The sequence below is a fragment of the Rhinolophus ferrumequinum genome, chromosome 18, assembly GCF_004115265.2.
Source record: "Rhinolophus ferrumequinum isolate MPI-CBG mRhiFer1 chromosome 18, mRhiFer1_v1.p, whole genome shotgun sequence".
Lineage (NCBI taxonomy): Eukaryota > Metazoa > Chordata > Mammalia > Chiroptera > Rhinolophidae > Rhinolophus > Rhinolophus ferrumequinum.
Window position 1 is genome coordinate 17,676,392 of NC_046301.1, and position 14,674 is coordinate 17,691,065.

Below are 14,674 nucleotides of genomic sequence, written 5' to 3' on the forward strand. Positions count from 1 at the left end.
TTATACAGCACTCAAGAGTTATCCCAGTTGTCCCCCTTCCTAAAGGTTTTAACTTATCCATGGCTGTACATTGTTCTGAAGATTGGTCTCATTTATTTTGAAAACATTTTAAGGAAAGAATGTTCTTTGGTGATTTGGGGTTTATCTTTTTCCCAAGCTTTTAATGGCAGTGGTTGAAAACAATACTTCTCATCTTCATTCCACTACTTCCCACTTTTAACCTGTTTTCACTCACCAAGATTAGGAAAACTGGATTAGTTAAAAACTGGCTATTCTTTGCAGAATTAATCAAGATTTCTCTTCTCTATAAATAAATGAACCAGAAGGATTTTTATCATACTTTCTTTCCTGTGGATTTCCACTTATTCTAGTGGTGAATTTCTGAGCTACCTAATGTACTCAGTTATCCACAGGTCAGGTAATGATTTATAATCAGATTATATCAGTCTTAGCGTTTTCTGAAATTGGTAGTCATTCTGTACTTGGTGAATTGATAGTGGGCTCAGCTACTTCTAGAAAATTCCATAAAGACAATTAGACCTACACACAGTTTTATCTATGAATATCAAGTCATTCAAGGATTTTATATGTTAAGGTAATATGTATCAAATTTTCAAAATAACAAAAAGGTGAAATTCTAGTTATATAATAATACTGAGAGTATTAAGATTACTTTATTCCAATACCAAAGATTTCTTTTTAAGATTAAAAATATAGTAACATTAATTAATTGTTGAATTTAAAGTATACCTATGGAAGACGTGGAACCAGAAAAATCAGAAGCTTCATTCAAAAACCCATCCAAGTGAACTTTTTTAATAAGCTAATACTTAGGACTGCTCTGATGATTTTATTCCTCAGTGATTAGCATTCCTGTTACTTCCTCGCAGTTTTATTTGTTATGTTAGGTCTTTTCTATCTCCCATACTCCTAACCTTTGTACTTTCCTCTGCCTCTTGCAAATGTTGTAAGGTCTGACTCTGGAGGCTGACTAGATTACTATTGGTATTTCTCTTTAGTTCAGTCCAAGGTAATCAGTTTAAATGAAGCGGCTCCTTGCAGCTAAAAAGAGCACATCAGGCCTCACTACTGACGGATGAAAAACTGGAAATCTAAGTCTGTTCTTTTCAAAGATCTGTATTGACACATTGATAAAAGTAGATTTTTTTCTTCAGAGAGATATGCAAAGAAGACAATAAATGTGAGGTGGTCAGTCATGCAAGCCTTTGTAACCCATTCACAAAGCTGGTTCCTGTGCAACTCTGACTCATGACTCATCATACAGCATTCAACAGTTATCCCGATTGTCCCCCTTCCTAAAGGTTTTAACTTATCCATGGCTGTACACTGTTCTGAAGATTGGTCTCATTTATTTTGAAAACATTTTAAGGAAAGAATGTTCTTTGGTGATTTGGGGTTTATCTTTTTCCCTAGCTCACATTGGAGAAAAGAATCCAGCTCATTCTCCATGTATCTTCCCACCACCTCTCCTCCAGCTGAACAATCAGAAACAGGGCAGCACTGGGCTAGAGATCCCTGACTTTCATCTCAATACCATAAGATTCTAGAAGAATTCTTTGGATGTAGAACTAAAGATCCCTCATAATGTCTAGAGGAATTGAGGGACTTTGTGACAGGTTCAAAAAGCCTATTATATTTTTAACTCTCATTTAGAAAGAAAAATATTTCAAAAGTAAGTCTTGAGCTCAAATCCAATGCTCTATCTCATTGAGTCCTTTTTATGATGTTATTTGCAAAAGTTGTTGTCTTTTCATATGCTATTTTTAGAAACCTTTTCCTATCCTCTTATAAGACTGGGTTGAATGCTTGTGTGCCCTGCAGAGTTTAAGGAAAACATAATTGGTATAGTCTGTCCATTACGCAGAGCTTAATGGAAATCACCATTTTGATGTGTATTTTTTCCCAGTTCTTAATCCTTAGTATATCTTTTCCTGTAATTGTGTACTTCATATAATATACTCTATACAGAGAGATTTTTAAATGAATATTTCAGAGTAAATAATATTGTACATTTACATACGGTATCTTTTCTCATAAGAATCCGGTACTTTGTATATCCTTTCATCCTGTTTTTTTCCTAAAGAGTTTAGATTTCTAAAACTAAATATTCCTGAAGTAGAGAAGAATAAGTCATTCACATTTTATGAAAACTTAGTAGGAAATGTTAACTTATTAATAACTCAGTAACATTATCTAGAAGAGTAAGGCTAAACATTGGATAACATGATCCTGTAACTAAGAGGTTAAAGTGCAATAGCAAGGAAATTTGAATTTAAAAAATTATCCCAATGAAGTGTAAAAAAGAAGTTCAAAATATAAGCTGTTCCATATATATTTAAAAGCATTTACTAAATTGCCATATACCATCATAGTGGTAGCATTATTTTGTTTTACTAAGTGAATTTTCTTACAGAGTCCTCTGGAAGTGAATGAACCTCAAAATAAGTGGGGAATTTAAAAAAACGACTTAGAGTAAACAGTGCTTTAAAACAAGTTAGCTTGTAAAGAAACTACATCTTTCTTTCCTGTATAAAAATAAATTTTGCTATACAAATAACTTTTAAAGAAATGAAGTAAAGATTTTTATAAAATTAACAATCTGGCTTTTACAAATGAAAAGAGATTTGTTATGTAAAACCTTTAGCTCCAATGTTACATAACCAGTGTGGATTTAACATTAAAAATAGAATCTAAAAAGTCAGCCAAGTGTGTTGCCAGCTCTCATTCGTGTCAGTTATGGCCTGCAGTTGTTTTTCTCTTAATAGAGCTTATGTTTTCATGTTTTCTGTGCTAGACACAGAGACACAGAGACCTTGATTTCAGAGGAATGAAAAGATTTGCCTTCCTTGGCTAGATAAGAGGTTTTAGGCCTTGCATTCATGTTAAAATCACTTCGAAGGCTTTTAAAAAATGATACCGTACTCAGGCCCTACCCCAGACCAATTAAATTATGTGGGTACTAGGCATCAATATTTTTGAAAGTTTCTCATGTGATTTTAATGTGCAGCCTAGGTTGAGAACTTCGAAGCTAGGAGAGGTATTTTTCCTAGGGCTCTTATCCAAGGAGACGAACGTGTTGAATGTCTACCATGAGCTGGACACTGGTAGATATTTATATGTCTTTTTAACTTATTTCAATCCTGTAAGTGGATTCTTAATCTTTGCCCTCTTATTCATTTATGGATAAAGAAAAGAAAGACTCAGATTAAGGAACTCAACTCAAAATCATGCAGCTAAAAAATCAGGAATTGAGATTTTTAAAAATCAGAATTGATATTTTAACACACATCTTCGGAATTCCAAAGTCAGTGCTTTAATGGAGGGACAGTAACAAGTAGGATAAAAATGTGACAAGAGACACAAATTACATATTAATAAAGGCTTGCAATAAATTTTATGAAACAAAATTTCTACAATCTGTTTCACTTATACTTTGCACTCCAAACATAATTCCTAAAAAAAAAAAATTTTAATTCTGCTTAGTTGAAATTTATAGGTATTGTTCTAAATGGTTGAGAAACATAGTCTTAGCAAATTTATTGGCTATGCTTGTTTAATATCTGCTTACTTTACTAGTTTCTCTCTTCCATTCTTCCCTTTCTGTACTCTCGCAGTCATATTGGACCTTGCATAGTTCTTATTCAAACATGCACTTACCATCTCTAGGCTTTTACACATGCAAGTCTCAGTGTAGCATTCCCTTGACCCCACTTTTTCCACTCTGCTTTCAATTGACTAATTCTTGCTTACCTTTCACTATGCTCAAAAGTTTTATACTAACCTCCCAAACTGATTGGTCTCCCCTTTTATCCTGGGTTGTGTCTTACGCTTCTTGAAAAGGCCGTTGCTTAATAGTGAAGCTAAATTAGCCCTAGAGTAAAGGCTAATCCTTTACACCTAACAAAGATTAAAAGCAGGCCTTGAAAGGACCAAACTCATTTGTAAGTAATTTAACCACATGCAGAATAAAGTCCAACATTAAAGGAATACAATAAACTCAGCATTTAAGAAACTCATGATATATCCAGCATCTGATCAAAAATGATTAGGCATTCAAAGGAGGAAAATATAACTCATACTCCGGAGAAAATCCAACCAATAGAAACAGATTCAGAAATTATGGAATGGGAGGAATTGACAAGCTAGCATCTTAAAAAATGTAAAGATAAACATGAACGCAATAAATAAAGAAATGGTAAATCCAAGAAACTCAACAAACCCCCCAGCAGAATAAACATAAAGGAAACCACACCAAGGCACATCATAAATTAGTCAAAAACAGTGATAAAGAGGAACTTAAAAGCAACCAGAAAAAAAGAACACATTCATGTAGAACAGAGGTCAGCAAACTACATACAGCCCTCAAGCCATATCCTTTTTTTTTTTTTTTTTTTTAAATATTTATTGAAACACTGCCACCCTATTTGTTTACCTATTGCCTATGGCTATTGTCACTGCAATGGCAGTTGAGTAATTATGACAGAGACTATATGGCCTGCAAAGCCAAAAATATTTACTAGAGTGCTTTACACAAAAAGTTTGTGATTGACCTCCAATATGGAGAAACAAGAAAGCAGTCTTATTAGAAAATATGCAAGCTAGAAGGCAATGGAATAACATCTAAAAAGTGCATGAAAAGTAATCTGTCAACCTAGTAAATGAATATTCACTGTATTATAACAGAAAATGTCATTCAAAATGAAGATGAAATAGGCATTTTTAGACAAAAGCTGAGAGAATTTTTTTCTTGAGTACTTGTACTACATGAAATGTTAAAGAAAATTCTCCAGGCCAAAGAAAAATGATGCCAGATGGAAACTTGGATCTACACAAAGAAATGGAGTGCTGGAAATGGACTTGGCATCCTTGACTCAATTTACAGAAAATCCAGGAAAGGAGGGACGCCTTTGGGAAGCTCAAGACACACTGTGCCCATGGGCAGCAATTTGGACCTCCTGCTGCATCCACCATGCATCCAGCACACTGTGCAGACAGACCAGAGACTCCCAGGAAAAGAAGTATAAATACGGACTACAGCAGGGTTTGGCAAACTACAGCTTATGAGCCAGCCACCTGTTTATGTAGAAAATCCAAAGTAACATAAAAATGTTTAACTTACACATGAACTTGTAGAGTCGAGTTTAGCAAGTTCTCTGAATATAAAGCCAATGTACAAATTCAAGTATATATCTATACACCAGAAGCAAGAATTAGAATATAAAATTTAATAATATCATATACAATAATATGAAAAATCAGTTTTTTAGAAACCTAACAATAGGTGTACAAGACCTCCACACAGAATACTACAAAACATTATTTAAGGAAATTGAAAACCTAAATCATGGCTTAGAAAGCTCAATATTATAAATATCTTATTTTCTTCCAACTGACCTATAGAACCAATGCCTTCCCCTAATCTTGAAATTCTTATTTGTATTAATAGAGATGCTGATTCTAAAATGAAAGTGGAAAAATTCTAAAAATAGTCAAGACTGAAATGAAGAACAAGATAGAATGACTTTCCTTACAGGATAACAAGCCACATTATAAAGATAAAATAATTAAGACAGAGTGGGTTTATTTTTTCTGTTCAAGAGAATCCAGAAATAGACCCATACTTACATGCACACATGATTTATGACAAAAATAAGATGACCATCCATCCTGATTTGCCTGAGACTGAAGCTGTTCCCAGGAGACAGAACTTTGTGAGCTACAACCAGGAGAATTCCAGGAAAATTAGGATGAGTTGGTCACCCTAAACAAAGGAGGCACTTTATGACAGTGAGGAAAGAATGATCTTTTCAAGAAATTATAGTCGAGCAATTGAATAATCATGTAAAATGAAAGAAACTTAGCCCTTAACCTCACACTACATACAAAAATGCACTTCAGGTCAATTGTAAATCTAAAAAGCAAAATAACACCTCAAAAAGATTACCCTGGAGTATATCTTCAAACCTAGGAATATGGAAAGTTTTCTTAAATAGGACCAAAAAAGCCTTTGTCATCAAGGAAAAAATGGTAACATAAAATGGAAAACTGTTCATCAAAGACACCATTCAGAATGAAAACGACAGCCAGTGGAAGATATTTGAAACTCATAAATGAATACATAAAGAACCGCTGCAAGTCAATAAAAAAGACAATCCATAGAAAAATGGGGAAAAGAACAGGCACAAATTTCTAATAAACATACAAAAAGATGCTACACTTCATTAATCAAGAAATGTAAATAAAACCATAATGGTACACCATTAAATGCTCATAAAATGAATAAGCTTTAAAAGATTGACAATACCAAATATTGATGAAGGTAGACGACATAAACTCATACAATACTTACAGGAGTGTGGATTGATAAAACTACTTTTCAAAACTGGCAAAGTGTCTTCTAACACCAGACATTTTCATACTCTATCACCCAGCAACTCATTGCTAGGAATGGATCCTACAAAAATGTGTGCACAAAACACTTTATCATGTTCAAAGTATTATTCATAATAGCCTAAAACTTGAAATAACCAAAGTGTCTATGAAGAGATGAATAGATAAATAAATTGTGCTTTATTCATATACTAAATTCCTACACAGCAAGGAAAATAAATAAACTCCAGATATGCATCACAATATGGATGAATTCCACAAGCATAATATTGAGGAAAACAAAGCAGACACAAGAAATGCATGCTCATGATTCCATTTATATAAAAGAGGCACTTTGTGGATGTGAGAAGTAAGGATGTTACCTTTGGAGAAAAGGGGGAAGTGATCAGAAAGGATCTTAAATGGGGGACTTCTGCAGTGTGATTAATTAATGTTCTACTTTTTACCTGGTTGTTCATTTACCAGTTGTGTTCACTTAATGGTAACATACCAAAGTGTATACTTATAATTTTTTACTGTTCTGTATGTCTATTATACTTCAAAAACAGTTTTAAAAGTTCATTATAAAACTGGCAGTTCTTTAGAGAATGGCCTGGCAGAGTGTAAGACCAGAGGCAAGAAAGCACTTAAACTAAGAGAGTTGCAGAAAATTGCAGGGGAGGATAAAAATGAATTGTTTGCATATATCTAAATTGAGTATTTTTTAATTTTAAATTAAATTAAAAGGTCAGTTCCCCAGGTGCCCTAGCCAGATTTTAAGTGGTCACTGGCCTCATGTGGCTCATGGCTGCCATAATGAACAAGACAACTCTAAACAATGGTGATGAACCACTGTGGAGGTAAAATACGTTTGTAATTTCATGCCTCCTTCCCATCCTGGTTACCCAGATAATACATACCTATTCTCTAATTATGAAATAAGTGCAAATGTTTAAGAAAACAAAATCCTGGGTACTCATCTTCCTGGAAATTTCAGGCTCAATTCTATTTAGAGAATGGACCATATACGACTTCTGAAAGAGGAACTTCTGAATAATAGTAATGACTTCTGCATTATCAAGGCAACAGAGCAATAGACTCATTTTAATGCTATCGACCACTTATTAACCAGTCTGTCCATGGCTATCAAAAAAATAAAGAAATAAATAAACCCTCATAATGTTTACCTGCCCTAGTAGAATATCTTGTCTTCTTTTTAAGTTCAGTTCTTGGGTTTTGGGTTATACTGTGTCCTCCACTTCCTAGCACTGACCCTAGTGTCTTTAAACAGACAATAACAGAGGTCAATGTTTTGCAGGAAATCTGCCTTGTGGTATGTGATCCTGATACCAAAATCACACGTTCCAGTAGAGAGTACTGCAGCCATTCAGTTGCTCCACGATCTGTACTTGGCTGAGTCCAAAGCACATGTTTATAAATACTATTCAAGCTGTGTTTTTGACGGGTTCTCTTTCCAGAGAACGTTGTCATTTGCAGGTGGGAAGGGTAGGCTTGACCTTAGTTTGATTCTTTCTGGAGCAGTTTGTTCTTAGACATGGTCCAGAGTTAATGAGGAAAATACTGAAAACTAGGTTAAAAAACATGGAAAAGTAATTTGCTGTTGTAATTGATGGTACACTCTGTATGTCTGCTGAATAATTTCTTGCCTTGGATAATTTTCACCCTCGTGGCTTCCCGTAATAGCAGAGGCAATTGCATAGTCAAATTAGCCAAGGGTTAGAGATAAGTTTGCTACTTTCCTCACCCTTGGCTAGGATGAACACAAAACTAAAATAAAATAATAATGATAATAATACAAAACTTGCTCCTCAATCTTCACTGCCTTTCCCTAAATCCCAACAAAATGGTAACAGAGAAAACATTCCAAGCTAACCTAAGAGTCTTGCTTTGGGAAGTGATTGCCCAGAATGTTCTGTTGTGTGTCTTCAGCAAGGACACTGGCTGCCAATATAAATGGGTCAGTGATTGTCTGGAACAATGATTGAGTCTTCCACTATTCATCATAGTTAGACACTTATAAAGGGCTAAGTTTGTGTTACATACAAGAGGTAAAAGGACAGATTGGCTGCTATCTGGCAAATAAGTTATCTCCCCAAATCTACCACTGACTCAGAGTAAGTGCCTTAAATTAAACAATCCATATCTTCATTTGCTGGGCAAGCCAATGTCAATTTACAACGCCTAGTCCACTGTAGGCTTGGTGTTGAGGGAAAACAAAGAGTAGTATTGTTTTTTTGTGAAGAGGATCTTCATAAAAAACATGTATGATTACAGTTGGCAAGACTTCAGTGACAACCTCAAAGGCTCACATTAGTCAGTGACTTACTCTCCATAGAGATTCAACCGAGCTGCTAAGAAGGAGCCACGTGACTAACTTGAGTATACTTGAGCGTTGCTCTAGCCTTCATTTCCTGCTCCCTCCCATTCGTCTTTAAGAGGGATTTTAATTTAAAAATTAAGTGACCCAGAAGTAGGCAACAGAAAAATGGAAAAATTAAGGATCCCAAATCATCGATTGATCCAATAATCAGGCACATGGAAGAGTGAGTTGGTTTCCTCATCACTAGGAAAATCTGTAACAAGTAGAGGAGTTGTTTTAATGGCTGTCAAATAACTTTAAACATTAGTCATTAAGGTACTGAGTTATTTGTAAACATTCTCCTCTGAAAAACCATTTCTAAGTGGAAAGTTTGTTTTAAATGTACATGCTTTAAATAAATTGATTAATGTGATTTTTTTTTTTGCCATTACATGTTCCAGAAAAAAGTATATTTAACACAACCTTCATTAAAGGGTTGAGTACAAGGGCCAGTCAACTGCTAATTCTGTGTATTTGTGAGCATGGCTGTCTGCAACTAGATTGAATTCCCTCTGAAGGAATGCCTTCTTCACCTTTAGCCCAGTGTCTTGGCATACGTACTTAATACTAGGTGCAAATGGAAGTGGATTCTGAACCTCTGAATTCTGATCTCCTCAAAGGCTTTATCATTCTCTTGTGGCCTGAAAGAGTACACTATCTCTACCGATTTGAATCTCTTGGGAGAGAACACAGATACCCAAGTCTAAATTGGGTTAGAACTCAATTGTGCGAAGACCTTACTCATATAACTTGCTCATGTACCATTCAAAGAGAATTTTATCTCACCTGCTGGCCTGTATATAACTTACTTTTTAGATGGGAAAATTTCAAAGATTCAAAAAGATAAAATGGATCATGAACCTCCATGTACCTATCATCCACTTTTCCTGCCCCTGGGATTATTTTGAAGCAATCCCAGGCATTTTGTCTTTAAATATTTCCATGTGTAACAGTAAGTCCTAAGAATTATTTTTAAAATAAAATGTAACCATAAAAAATGTTCACACCTAAAATTTACAATAGTTTCTTAACATCAGGAAATTTCCAGTCAATATCCTGATTTCCCTAATTGTCTTAGAAAGTTTTGTCTTAGAATGTTTTTGTTTGAATCAGAATCCAAATAAATTCCATACATTGCAATTGATTTAGATATACCTCCGAGACTTTTTAAGTTTATGGGTTTCCCTCGCCATCTCTCCCTCTTTTATTTTCCTTGCAAATGTGTTGTCATTGTTGAACAAACCACTTTCTTTGTTCTACAGTTTCCAATAGAGAATATCCCTCAAGAGATTACAATCAAATTACTGTTTTAAAGTCACTTTAGCTGCTTACTCTATGATTACACCTCTAACTTGATATCAAGTTAGATTCATTTGTCTTTTTCTTACTTTTGATTTTTAGGAATTGTCTTTTTAATTTTTATTTTATAAATGTGTAAAATATATACATGGTTTCAAAAATCAAAACTACAAAACAAAGTATATTTAAAGAAAATCAGCCTCTATCTCTTTCCCCATCTCACACCCTCCCCCATTAGTAAACATTGTGTTTAATTTTATAGTTAAAAAAATATATACACACACACATATATATATAAATATATGTATATATATTTATATATACATATATAAATATATATACCTATATAAATATATATATACATATATTTATACACACACACACACACACACACACACACACCGGGGGGTGCCAAAAAATGTATACACATGACTTGTATTCATGTGTTGTTATCGATATATATTAAGTAATACGATTTTAGTAGTTTTTCCTTTCATAAAATGTGTATACATTTTTTTGGCACCCTCTGTATACCCACATATTTTTTTATTTATATTTATATCTAATAAATGGTAGCACACTATACAGGATTTTATCCATCTTACTTTTTAAAAAGTAAACCTGGAGATCGCTCTATAGTAGCACAAACAGCTAGTCCTCCCTCCCTTATGGAGGGAGAATCATCCGGTTGAGTGGATAGACATGGTTCATTAGACTCGTCCTCGCGGATGGGCACTAAGTTGTTTGCCGGCTACCCCCTTTGGAAGTGCTAACTGTGGTTGTTTTTATGCATTGCTTAGGGTTCGGGGCTCTACTGCCTTAGCACAAAGACCAGATGTACTGGCAGTTCCTTTGACTTTTGTCATTCCTTCTTATATATGCCCTCCATTGCTCCGCTTTCTCCTTTCTCTGTTTTTGGGAGGCTTTTACTTCCTCTCTTTTCTCCTACTCTTTCCTGTTCTCCTGCGTCATCTTCACTTCACTCTGTGTGGAGGGCATGCTGTACTCTGCCATCTCTTCAAGGACCTCATGTTTTCTCCTTTCTCTCTTGGCAGAAGGTTGAAGGAGTTCTTTATTTTCCTTGAGAACCTTATTATTTTGATAAAATAAATGGACTTTCAGGCAGGCATCAAGGAGAAAATCTCACAAAATAAAATCCTAATTTCCAGCACTTCGTCGTTCCTGAGAACATAAGTCATAAAGCATTCTCATTTCAAACATTGCTAGTCACCGCTGCCCAACAGGTACCAAATGCACCACAATGTCTCAAAGATTATGGACCATGAAACTATGGAAAAGATGGTATATATCTACATCCTATGGGTCTTTCTTTAAAATTTACTTGACAACTGGGAAGAGTTGTAAAACAATTCACTGACACTGAAATACGATTGTGTTTGAAGAGGCGGGGTTAAGGAAGGAAACAAGAAGGTAAAAGGCAAGAGAAGGGTTGGGATGGGAGAGGAGGCTACACAAAACAAGCTATGAGTACTTCAGAGTCTCTCCCTATTAACCTTGACCTCTCTGGTCCCCTAAACACATATGCTAGGCCTATCTGGTCCTGCCCCCTCATTCATTCATACATTTATTCCTTTTCTACACAAGTATTAGCATACCCTGCACATTGTACTACTCATTGGTTTTTTCACTCAACAGTAACTCAGGGTTTTTTTCCACATTAAGACAAAAAGAACTTTCTCATTTTTTATTTCTAGTATTCTATTGTAAGTATGCATCTGTTCATGTGTATAGGGTTTTATATATTATGGAAATTTTTGTTCAGATCCTTTGTTCGTTTTTATATTGAGTCCTTTATAAACTGGTCAGAACTCTATATTACGGACATGAAATCCTCTGATTGTGATTTGAGTTGTGAGTATTTTTTCCCATTTTAATCTTTTCATCCATATTTTTACTTTACTCCTGTGTTTTTGTCAAGCAGAAGTTGTTCTTTTTTAACGCAGCAAAATGTAACAATATTTTGTAATGGCTTGTACATTTTGTGTCTCTGTCAAAAAGATCTATTGAAGAAGAAATTCAATTCTGAATGAAAAGATTCAGTAAGTCATGAGGAGAAGAAATATTTAGAAGACTGAGAAACACTGGCAGATTTTGGAGAGTTCAGAAAGACCGACCTTCAAAGTGTTGCCATAATTAAAGTCTAGTGGGTCACATCATTCTTGTGCCAGTTTTGGGCAGGGACAGAAACTGTCAAGAAATTAAAAGCTAGGGTTTTTCTAACTGGCATATAACACACATATTGAACATTGTAAATTGAATAAAGTGCGCTCATCTTAAGGATACAGCACAATAAATTTTCACATACAAAGATTTCCTGTGTAACTATCGCCCAGATCAACAAGGAAATGCCAAGTTCTTGATCACCTGGCAAATGGAGGAAGAAAGGATGTTTAGTTCTGAAGGTTAGAGAAATATATATCCTTAGTGCAATAGAGTGAGAGAAGTAAATGGAAGGAACAGTGACAGGCAATGGTCAGACAAGTATTGTTGGAAGGAGCCTACTTCCGTCTGTTCAAAGGGCCTGAAGGTCCATTCACCCTGAATTCTCACTTGTAAAAATTGATTCACATGAAAGAAAACAAGGCTATTGAACATCCAAAAAAACAGGAGAGGGTGGCTGAGATGACATCTCAAGTCCATGTTTTAGTGAACAAAATAACCACTCTACAGAAGTAGATTGACGTGGGGCTTCCATGTTAGACATGATATGGGTGGAAGATACTCAGGAGAAATGACATGGTATCGAGCTGGCCTTGATTCCTTTCTTTTTACTTTCTTGCTCCTGGGAACTAGAGTCTTAGGGGGAAGGCATTTTTCTGCAGCTTTCCCAGGTGTGGATTCTTTCAGCAATATGGGAAGGGCTGCCCCAGTCCAGCATTTTTATAACTTCATGGACAAATTTCCTCTTCCTAGAGTGCATTAAACAAGCCTTTTAGCTCTCACAGTAAGCCATGTACTCCAACTTAGTCTAAATTAATAATAAAATTGAATTAAATTTGCCATCAACCTTACTCCTTGTGTTATTCCCCAATTTGTTCAGAAACTGGATGGCAAAGAGGGGCTCTATTGCTTGGTACTCTAATTCCATCTACTTATGACTGTTTGGGATTTTAGTTAAAAACAATATACTTACATTTCTATGGCTTGATGTGTCAGCTTTTGAAGTAGCTTTTTGATCATTGTAAATAATGCAGGATCTAGTTCACTAACTAGCTCCTTTTCCTCCAAGAACTTAACATATTTGATTTTTAGCTCTACTACAGGTAATCTTTGTAACTTTAAAGAATTGAATCTTTTATTTCCTAATCCATTTACCTCAGATAGTTATTTCTTAACTCTCCAAGTTAGAAAATAAAGACTTTTTGCTCCAACTCTCCTTCTATACCATCTTCAAGCTTATCGGCTCTACTTTCAACTTTTAGACTACTAAAGTTTACAATAATCTTATTTCATGTAGATTTACATACATGCAATTATTATAATTAAATGTTCTAAACTGGTTGAATTATGAAAACTGAAAAACAATTATGAATACTTACAATAGATTAAGGAAATGCTATTCTCAGCAGAACAAACAGAGTAATTAGATTCACAGAAAGTGAAACATAATCCTATATCAATAAACCTGTACTGCTTCAAGGAACCTTTTCCAATGTCAGGGTCAAATGGGTATTCTTTCCTTACATTCTATCAATCACTCAATATCATGACACATTTTTTGTTTGCTTCGTATTTCGACAATGAGTTTTATACAGACGATTAGTCTGCTTGGGCTTCCATAACAAAATACCACAGACTGGGTGGCTTAAATGGCAGACATTTATTTTCTCACAGTTCTGAACGCTAGAAGTCCAAGATCAAGGTGTCAGCAGAGTTGATTTCTGGTGAGACTGCTCTTCCTGGCTTGTACATGGCCGCTTTCTCACTGTGTCCTCACATGGCCTTTCCTCTGTGCACGGGGAAGAGAGAAAGATCTCTAGTGAGATCTTCCTCCTCTTAGAAGGATACAAGTCCTATGGAATTGAGGCCCCACTTTTATGATCTCGTTTCACCCTAAAGACCGCATTTCCAAATATAATCATAAATTAGGGCTTCAACATGAGTTTTGGAAGGACAAATCCGTCCGTAACATCCATATTTGTTCGAAATCTACCCATCTAGTAAATACTAGAATAGGTATTCCACTATGGTCATAAATAGAGAAAGTATCATTTACCAAGTGTCTAGACACTAACCTGATGATGCCCTAAGACTAAAGCATGAAGTTGTCTGCTCTGGAAAAAGTGTACGTATATAGTGGTAAAATTCTCAGGCCAAATTACTCTTGCTTTCAGAGAAAACTCAAACGCTTATCTAAGTCCTAGAGCTCCCCCCATTAGATGATCGAGGACCGGGCAGTTGTTCCTGAAGGCACTGAGGACCCTGCCCTCTGCCCCAACCTCCTCTCCACCATGCCCACAGCCCAGTAAAGGTGAGTGATAGATATTTTGACCTATATCCAGGAATGAAGAGGTGATGACTCAGGCGAGCACTCTCTTTATAAAACTCGAGTAAGAGGCATCTTAGACATCCAGTCGTTCGAAG